We start from the raw sequence: 9,221 nt of genomic DNA, 5'->3' as shown, positions 1-9,221 counted from the left end.
GCCCACGTGGCTTGGGGATAGTGCAGCCTGAGGGGCACCGCCAACTGAATGAACTAAAAGATATCACCTGGTGCCGTCGCTGAAGAGGTGTTGGAGTGGTAGAAGACATGCGTTGCAGAAGTCGCTCCTCATGAACCGCCCTGGCCCAGAACCTCGAGGGGCTTTGGAGGTTCGGGGGGCTCGTGAGGATCCATCACCATCTCCGCCTAGATCGCCTAGCGCCTGGCCTCCTGAGCCGCCAGGACACCCTGTATGCGGCCCGCTGGGATGCACCAGCCGTGTTCAGCAAACCGAAGGGCATGCGAACACAGCTGTGAGGGGGACCCCCGCATCGGCCAACACGGGAGGCCAGAAGAGCTCCTGAGACGTGGCCCTATTGGGCCCCGGGATGTCGATGCAGACGCGCAGCTCCCCGTTCTCGCCCGGGCAAGGAGCCGCGCCTGGTGGCGGGCGGCGATCGCCCCGCATAGCTCTCGCCTCCTGAATCTCCTTGGCCGCCTTGGTGATGAACTCTTGAGTGCCTGGTGCCTCGCGCCCTGCGCTCTCTCCGCGGAAGCGTGCACTGAAGCATGCCTCCACATGGTGCCCAAGCGCCTCCCTCGTGACATTGGCCAGGTCAGAGGCCCTCCAGAGGAGAGCCCCCGAGCCCAGCCTGAGGGGGGCACCGGGCATGCTTTCTTATGCGAGAGGGGAAGGCGGCCCGCCCATGGACGCAAGGCTTGAGACGGCACCGCCGGACGCCCCACCCTCCTGAGATCCTTGGTGGATCGGCTGCTTCTTCTTCTTGGGAACAACCTCAGGAGGGGGGACGGCGCCTCGTTGTCTGGGTTCTCGACCGCTGCAGCCTGGTAGGCGTGCTCAAGAGAGCACACCACATTCTTTTCTTCGCAGACGACCATGATGATGCCGCCGTTTCCTGGCATCTTGAGTACGTTGTAGCCGTGGTGTGTTGCCACCATGAACTTGACGAGAGCCGGGTACCCAAGGATGTCATTGTACGGCAGGCGAGTGTTAGTGACATCAAAGTCGATGGGCTCGGTGCGGTAGTTGTCGCGTTTGCCGAAGGTGACGGGGAGGTGGACCTGCCCGATCGGATGCGTGGAGCCGTCGGTCACTCCCGAGAAGGGCTTGGTAGGATGAAGCTGGTGATATGGCACTTGGAGCATGTTGAACATCTGGATAGAGAGAACATTGAGCCCTGCACCGTCATTGATGAGTGTCTTGGTGACGAGTACATTGCTGATGATGGGAAAGCAGAGCACCGAAGGGCGCCGGAAGTGGTCGTGCACTTGAGCTGGTCGAAGGAGTCGAAGGTGATGGCATGCTTGGACCACTTGAGCGGGCGCATTGCCTCGAGCTTGGGAAGGGCTGCGTTCACCTCACGCGCGAACTGCTTGAGGATGTGATGAGAGGCTGGGGCCTGGGAGCCGCCCAGGATGTACGCGATGGCACTAGGCTCTTGGAAGCCCCCAGCCCCCTCGTCCTGATAGTGGTTTTCGTTCCTTCTTGGTGGTGGCGGCAGCGGGGGAAGGCTAGTGTTGCCCTGAGGACGGTCCTCGCGAGGCTGATCCCTCCAAGCGCCCTCACGAGACTAGCCCTACCAGCAGTCCTGCCGAGGCTGGTCGCACCATTCCTGACAATGGTCGCGGCCGTCCCAGCACCCTCCGCCTCGTCCTCCTCCATGGTCGTGGCCTCGATCGTTCCGCTCAGGGTGACGACCGAGGCGCCCGTCGTGGATGGCCCTGAGCTCCTGGCAGTTGTTCTTTTGTGGCTATGTACGTTGTGGAAGACCAAAACGGGCGGCTGCCCTTGGATGACTCTGGGTGATCGCAGTCGCACTTCATCTATGGCTCGATTGCGAGTACGGCCGGTCCCTTGCGCTTCATGTCCTTGGCCTTGGCCTTCTTGTCTTTTGGGTCTGCGCCCGGGAGCTCGAGGAGGGAGAGGCATTCCTCCTCAGCTCTCGCGCACTTGGTTTCCATGTTGAACATCTCCAGGGCCGTGCAGAGGTCTTCATGTATGGCGAGCTCCTCCTTCATCTTGATGTTGCGGACGCTGTCAGTGAACGCCAAGATGATGGCTTCGTCCGACACCTTGGGGATCTTGAGGCGAATGCCATTGAAGCGCGGGATGTACTTCTGTAGGGTCTCTCCTGGTTACTACTTGATGCGTCGCAGGTCACCCGCGGCCGGCGGGCAGTCACGAGTGCCCTGGAAGTTGGCGATGAAGCGCCCCTGCATCTCGTCCCAGGAGCCAGGAACGTGTGTCGTCCTTGAGGGCCATGGGGAACCAGTTCACCATGACTTTCTCGTTGCCGCTGGCCGCCTTGATGCTCAGCTCGTAGAGCTGTAGAAACTCAACAGGGTCGGCGGTGCCGTCGTAGCGTGGGTGCAGGTCAGGCTTGAACTTCCCTGGCTAGACGACGCTGCGCAACTCCGGAGTGAACGTGTGGCACCCTGCTGTGGTCATGGGAACCCGCCGTGGAGGTGGAGCCTGGTCTTGGTGCTCGTGCACCACCATTACAGGTGGCACGCGTTCTTGATGAGGTGGCGCCGGGAGCGCACGCGCATCTTCTTGTGGCTGTTGCACCACCTGGCAGCTTGCTTTATCGCGCACGGGCTACTGACACTGCGGATAACGCCGAGGCACCACCCGTCTCGGCTTGATGATGGCATCCTGCCTAGGAGGTGGAGGAGGCGCCCTATGAGCTACGTCTCCCGCAGCAGGCGTTGGTTGGGGCAGCGAGCGAGTCGGTGCAGCAGAATCTCCAGCAGCGCTAACGAGCTCGGCGATGCAGTCAAGCCAGTCCTCGTAGATGTCATCGACCAGGCGGTAGCGCAGGAGCTCGCGTGCCATGTGCAGAGCGGCCTGCACGTTCATCGGGCCACGACGAGCGTGGGAGGACGAAGAGGCCGGAGTCAGCGAAGGTGTAGCAGTGAGCCCATCGCGGCGCACGGAAGGATGCAATGATGAGACATGTTGCTTGTGGCACGCGGGGTACATGGCGGCATTTTCCACCTGTGACGAGGGTCGGCGAGGGCAGCCGTCTCACGCCGGTGTTGTCTGAGCAATGCAGGCGGCGAGAGCGTCCCGGTGCTCAGCACGAGCTTGGCGCACGTTAGCCATGGAAGCGGTGGAGCAACGGCGAGTCGATCAACGGAAGAGAGGCTCCGACGTACCCCTACCTATCGGACCAAATGTCGGATTTCGGGTTCCACAAACCCATGAGAGGTTCGAACTCTGGGGTGCGTGCGGAGATCATAACCTCCCCAGTCTGCCTACTCACCAATCTCACAGCCTAGCGTGTCGAACTTGAAGGAAGGGGGGCACGACAGTTTACCCAGGTTCGGGCCAACTTGCAGTGTAAGACCCTACTCCTACTTTGTGGTGGATTTGCCTCGAGGGGCTGAGGATGAACTAGTATATTGGAGAACAACCTCAGGAGACTATGTGCTCATATGGTGGGAACAAGTACTTGAACGCCGTCAAGCAAGAGGTGAACCACCAATCACCACTTGGGCTCAAATGAAGGATGTCATGCGGGCACGCTTTGTACCAACCTACTACAACCGCGATATCTTCAAGAAGCTACAACTCCTCAAGCAAGGAACAAAGAGTGTTGAAGAATACTACAAGGAAATGGAGATAGCAATGATTCGAGCCAATGTCACGGAAGATGATGAGCAAACAATGGCATGTTTCTTGAATGGGCTCAATCATCCCATCAAGAAGATTGCCGACTTCCAACCCTACTCCAACCTCATTGAGCTCGTGCATCAAGCAACCAAGGCGGAACATCAAGTTCAAGATGACTTCAAGTACGCCAAGTACTCATCCAAGACCTACGGCTTCTCCAACATCCAAGCTTCAACGACTCCTTCAACATCTACATCAACCAAGCATTCTCCAAGCAACGCCGACAAGTCAAATTACAAGAAAACTTCGGCAAGTTCAAGTCATCTTCCTCCTACCACAAGCAACTTCAAGCCGCGTGCTTCATCATGTACTCCAACCGATGAGACCGTCAAAACAAGCTCCTTCAAGTGTTTCACTTGCGGCGGCCGAGGCCACAAGTCCTCCCAATGCACGAACAAGCGCACCATGATCCTCAACGACGACGGCACATATGACTCAATGAGTGAAGAGGAGATGGAAGCCCTTGAGCAAGTGGCCATGCACCGGCGCGTGAACGAGGATGAAGATGATCAAGTCTTTTGTGATGAGGATTCGAGCCCCGCTCTCGTTGTCTCCAAAGTCTTGACACTTCAACATCAACAAGAAGAAGACCAACGATGCCACATCTTCCACACTAAGGCCAACATCAATGGAACGTCCGTTAAGGTCATCATCGATGGAGGTAGTTGCCACAACTTGGCAAGTGAAGAACTATGTTCCAAGCTTCAATTGGTCAAGAGGAAGCACCCGCACCCCTACAAGGTTCAATGGCTAAGTGACTCCAGCACTATACGAGTCCAGCATGCGGTCCAAGTTTCCTTCAAAATTGGTGCTTATGAAGACACTTTGGAGTGTGATGTGGTCCCAATGACCATTTGCCACCTACTTCTCTGTCGACCATGGCAATTCGACCGTGGTGTCATCCACAATGGGTGCACCAATCACTATAGCTTCAAAATGAAAGGGAAGGAATATGTGCTACGACCCATGTCTCCTAGTCAAGTGATAGCCGACAAGCAAGCCACCAATCATGGAGAGAAGAGTGAAAAAGTGACACACCCAAAAGTGAATGAGAGCCACAAGCCAAATTTGAGCGCCTCTTCGCCTAGAGAGAAAACCCTCATCCTATTCGCCACCAAAAGTGAGATAAGAGAAGTGTGTGAGAACCCATCGAATGTGATGCACTTCGTCCTTGTGTGCAAAGATGGAGAGCCAACAACTAACACCTCTCATGAGCTACCTTTAGTGTTTCAATCTCTTTTGCAGGAATTCAAAGGTGTTTTCCCCGATGAGCTACCTCCGGGTCTACCTCCACTACGAGGCATTGAGCATCAAATCAACCTCATCCCCAGAGCGCCACTTCCAAACAAAGCCTCATACCATGTCAATCCCGAAGAAACCAAGGAGATTCAACGGCAAGTACAACAACTCATCGACAACGGTCATGTACGTGAAAGCTTAAGCCCTTGTGCCGTTCCCGTTATACTTGTGCCTAAACCCGATGGAAGTTTCCACTTGTGTTCCGATTGCAGACCCATCAGTGCCATTACCGTTCGATATAGGCATCCCATTCCTCGCTTAGATGATATGCTTGATGAACTTAGTGGAGCCAACTTTTTCTCAAAAATTGATCTTAAAAGTGGCTATTATCAAATCCGCATTCAAGAAGGTGATGAATGGAAAACCGCTTTCAAAACCAAATTTGGCTTATATGAGTGGTTAGTGATGCCTATGGGTTTGTCGGAAGCACCCGGAACTTTCGTGCGTCTTATGCATCATGTGCTTAGACCTTACATTGGAGTCTTCATTGTGGTTTACTTTGATGATATCCTTGTGTTTAGCAAAACCATGAAAGAGCACATTAATCATGTTAAATCTGTGTTGCAAACCCTCCGCAAGGAAAGCCTTTATGCGAACTTGAAAAAATGCACTTTTGGCGTTGACAAAGTGGTTTTCTTGGGTTTTGTTGTCTCTTCCAAGGGTGTCCATGTTGATGAAACTAAGATTAAGGCAATTAAAACTTGGCCCCAACCCACCAATTTGCAACAAGTGCGTAGTTTTCTTGGTCTTGCAGGATTTTATCGCTGCTTTGTGAAAAACTTTAGCACAATTGCCGCTCCTTTGCATGCTTTGAGTAAGAAGAATGCTCCTTTTGTTTGGGGATCTTTGCAATCCACCGCTTTTGATGAGCTCAAGTCTTTGCTTACTCATGCTCCGGTTCTTGCTTTGCCCAACTTTGAGAAAACGTTTTAAGTTCATTATGATGCAAGTGGTACCGGAATTGGCGGAGTTTTAATGCAAGAAAAACGAGCCATTGCATATTTTAGTGAAAAACTCTCCGGTGCTTAACTCAATTATCCCATCTATGACAAAGAATTGTATGCTTTAGTGCGTGTGCTACATGTTTGGGAACATTACCTTAGACCTCATGAATTTGTCATCCATACCGATCATGAAACGCTTAAGTACTTAAAAGGTCAAACTAAGTTGAACAAGCGTCATGCCAAATGGAGTGAATTTATTGAATCTTTTCCTTACGTGATCAAGTACATTAAGGGTAAGGAAAATGTAGTTGCGGATGCACTTTCACGCATATGCACGCTTGTCACTCAACTTGAGTTACATGTTATTGGTTTTGAGCATATAAAAGACTTGTATGAGCATGATCCTTCTTTTGCTACTCCTTATGCTAAGTGTTTGACACACACGTCTTGGGAACGATACTACATAAAGGATGATTATCTTATGAGAGCTAACAAACTTTGCATTCTCGAGTCTTCTCTTCGTTTGCTACTTTTGCAAGAGGCTCATGGAGGCGGACTCATGGGACACTTTGGATGCGACAAGACATTCGCCACACTCTCCAAGAACTACTTTTGGCCCAAGATGTTCCGTGACATCTCACGCTTCACCAACCGTTGCTCTACATGTCGCAAAGCTAAGTCTAAAGCTCAATCCCATGGTCTTTACATGCCACTTCCTATTCCTTATCAACCTTGGGAAGACATTAGCATGGATTTTATACTTGGTTTGCCTAGAACTCAAAATGGCAAGGATTCCGTCTTTGTTGTTGTGGACAGATTTTCTAAGATGGCACATTTCATTCCTTGCAACAAGATAGACGATGCTTCACATATTGCCAATCTATTTTGTAGGGAAATCTTGCGACTTCATGGAGTGCCAAAGACAATTGTCTCGGACCGCGACGTCAAGTTCTTGAGTTACTTTTGGAAGACCCTATGCGCCAAGCTCGGCATCAAGCTATTGATCTCTTCGGAATACCATCCTCAAACCGACAGCCAAACGGAGGTGACGAACCGTACACTCTCCACTCTACTTTGTGTGTTGATCAAGAAGAACATCAAGGAGTGGGAGGCGTGTCTACCCATCGCCGAGTACGCCTACAACCGTGCAAGACATTCCACGACCGGCAAGTCCCCCTTCGAGGTCGTCTACGGCTTCAACCCATTGTCCCCATTGGACATTCTACCTCTTCCTCTAGAAGAGCGCACCAACCTCGATGCAAGTGCTCGTGCAAGCTACATCAAGAAGATGCATGAAGATACAAGGCACACCATCGAGCGCCAAGTACAACGACTAGCGACCAAGCTCAACATCAACAAACAACCCATGATATTCAACATTAGTGATCTAGTATGGCTACATCTTCGCAAGGACCGCTTCCCCAACGAACGCAAGTCCAAGCTTCTCCCTCGCGCCGATGGACCTTTCAAGGTTCTCGCACGCTACAACGACAACGCCTACAAGATCGACCTACCACGAGGCAAGTACAATCTGAGCGACATCTTCAACGCCAAGGACCTCGCACCTTACCATGGAGATGCACCTTTTGATCCGAGGTCGGATCTCTCCCAAGGGGGGGGGGAGATGATGCGGAGCATCCCTCGCTCATCCACATGGACGTGCCTACATCTCCCTCAAGACCATTTGGACCCATGACACGAGCCCGAGCTAAGGCTATTGAAGATAAGGTGAATTCGCTCCTCTCTGAACTTCCTCTTCCTACTCACGAGACATGGCTACTGCCTCATTCAAAAACTCTCTGTGTGATCAGGTGCTTGGAGGCGAGCCACGGAACAGCCACATACAAGAGCCAAGACGGCAAGGACCCCAAGCATGAGGGACAAGAAGAAGAGCTGTCGTGGAAGCTTCAGGTGTCGGACGACCGACCAAGTCCGGACGTCCGACGAGTCCCAGGACACGGACGACCGAGCTCTCCGGACGTCCGGTACCTGGCCACCCGAACCAAATCTACGGAAGTCCGAGACGCCCCGGACGACTGGGCGACAAGCACCCGAGCCAAAACTACGGACGACCGACAGCCTACGGACGTTCGGTCCATCCAGAAGCTCCGGACGACCGACCCTCTCCGGACGTCCGACGCACCCAAGACAGAGCCAAATCTATGGACGTCCGAGCCCTGCCGGATGTCCGGACCGTCCCGAGCCTCCGGACGTCCGACGTCTTCCGGACGTCCGACACCTGAGTGACCGCGGCCGCGGGCTGGAGCCCTTGTACCCGTTCACTTTGACTTCTATTTGCACTAAGACTATAAATAGGCCTCTCCCACCTCCTATCTAGGGTTAGCATAGGTTTAGCTCATATTTTGTGTGAGAGCCTTGCTCATCCACTTGGTTACTTCTCCTCGAAGCTCGGGACCTCTTCGGAGAATATCCCCCAAGCGGATTCAAGACCCCTTTCTAGGGAAGACCATCAAGACCTCCGTACGGAGAAGAACTGTTCCTTTGTATCCTTATCTTTGTTGATTGTGAATCATATGTTACTCTTTGTTGTCGGTGATCTAGCATTCGTGTGATTGATTACTTGTCGGTTGAGTGTTTCTCTCGTTCTCCCCGTGTTTTTCCCTCTAGTTCTTCCGCGTGTTCTTCGTGATTCCCCGTAGGATCCACTCCAAACGTGAAAGATCGCCCACATAGGGTTCCACCTTACATCAATAGATGCACGGGTAAAACTCAAATAAGAAGATCCAATCTGAAAGTTCAACTAAAGAACTTCGATTTGCAAAAAGAATCAATCGAATCGGAGCTACGAAACTCAAACTACGATCAAAAGAAGTTTGAATTCAAATCTGCTTGAAACCAAATTTTAATTTGTCAAAATCCTATTCAAATTGATTAACTAGAAATAGGGGCTCGAGACAAAGATTTTGGCGTTGGTTTAACTGGATTTGGACGAACGGTTAAAAAGTTGCGGGGGTTTGAAGATCAGGGGCTGATCTGTGATAAAAATAATCGCGGATGGGTCCCTGTTGAAAAAAATAAAATAAAAAGAAAAAATATCGGACGAACGCCCGCTAAAACAGAGATAAATGAACAAATTCATTCGTTAAAACGAACTAATGAATGAACGTTCACAGATTAGATCTAAACCGAGAAAACCGATCTAATAAAAAAACGAACTAGGGTTTTCAAAACCGAAAGGTTTATACCTAAAACCAGAAAAAACGGCGACGACGAAGTCAACGGCGGCGGCGGGTGGCGGCTCCAGCGGTGGCGCGACGCAGC

The sequence above is a fragment of the Triticum dicoccoides genome, chromosome 7B, assembly GCF_002162155.2.
Source record: "Triticum dicoccoides isolate Atlit2015 ecotype Zavitan chromosome 7B, WEW_v2.0, whole genome shotgun sequence".
Classification (NCBI taxonomy): Eukaryota; Viridiplantae; Streptophyta; class Magnoliopsida; order Poales; family Poaceae; genus Triticum; species Triticum dicoccoides.
The sequence above is the reverse complement of the archived record's forward strand: the minus strand, read 5'-3'. Positions refer to the sequence as shown.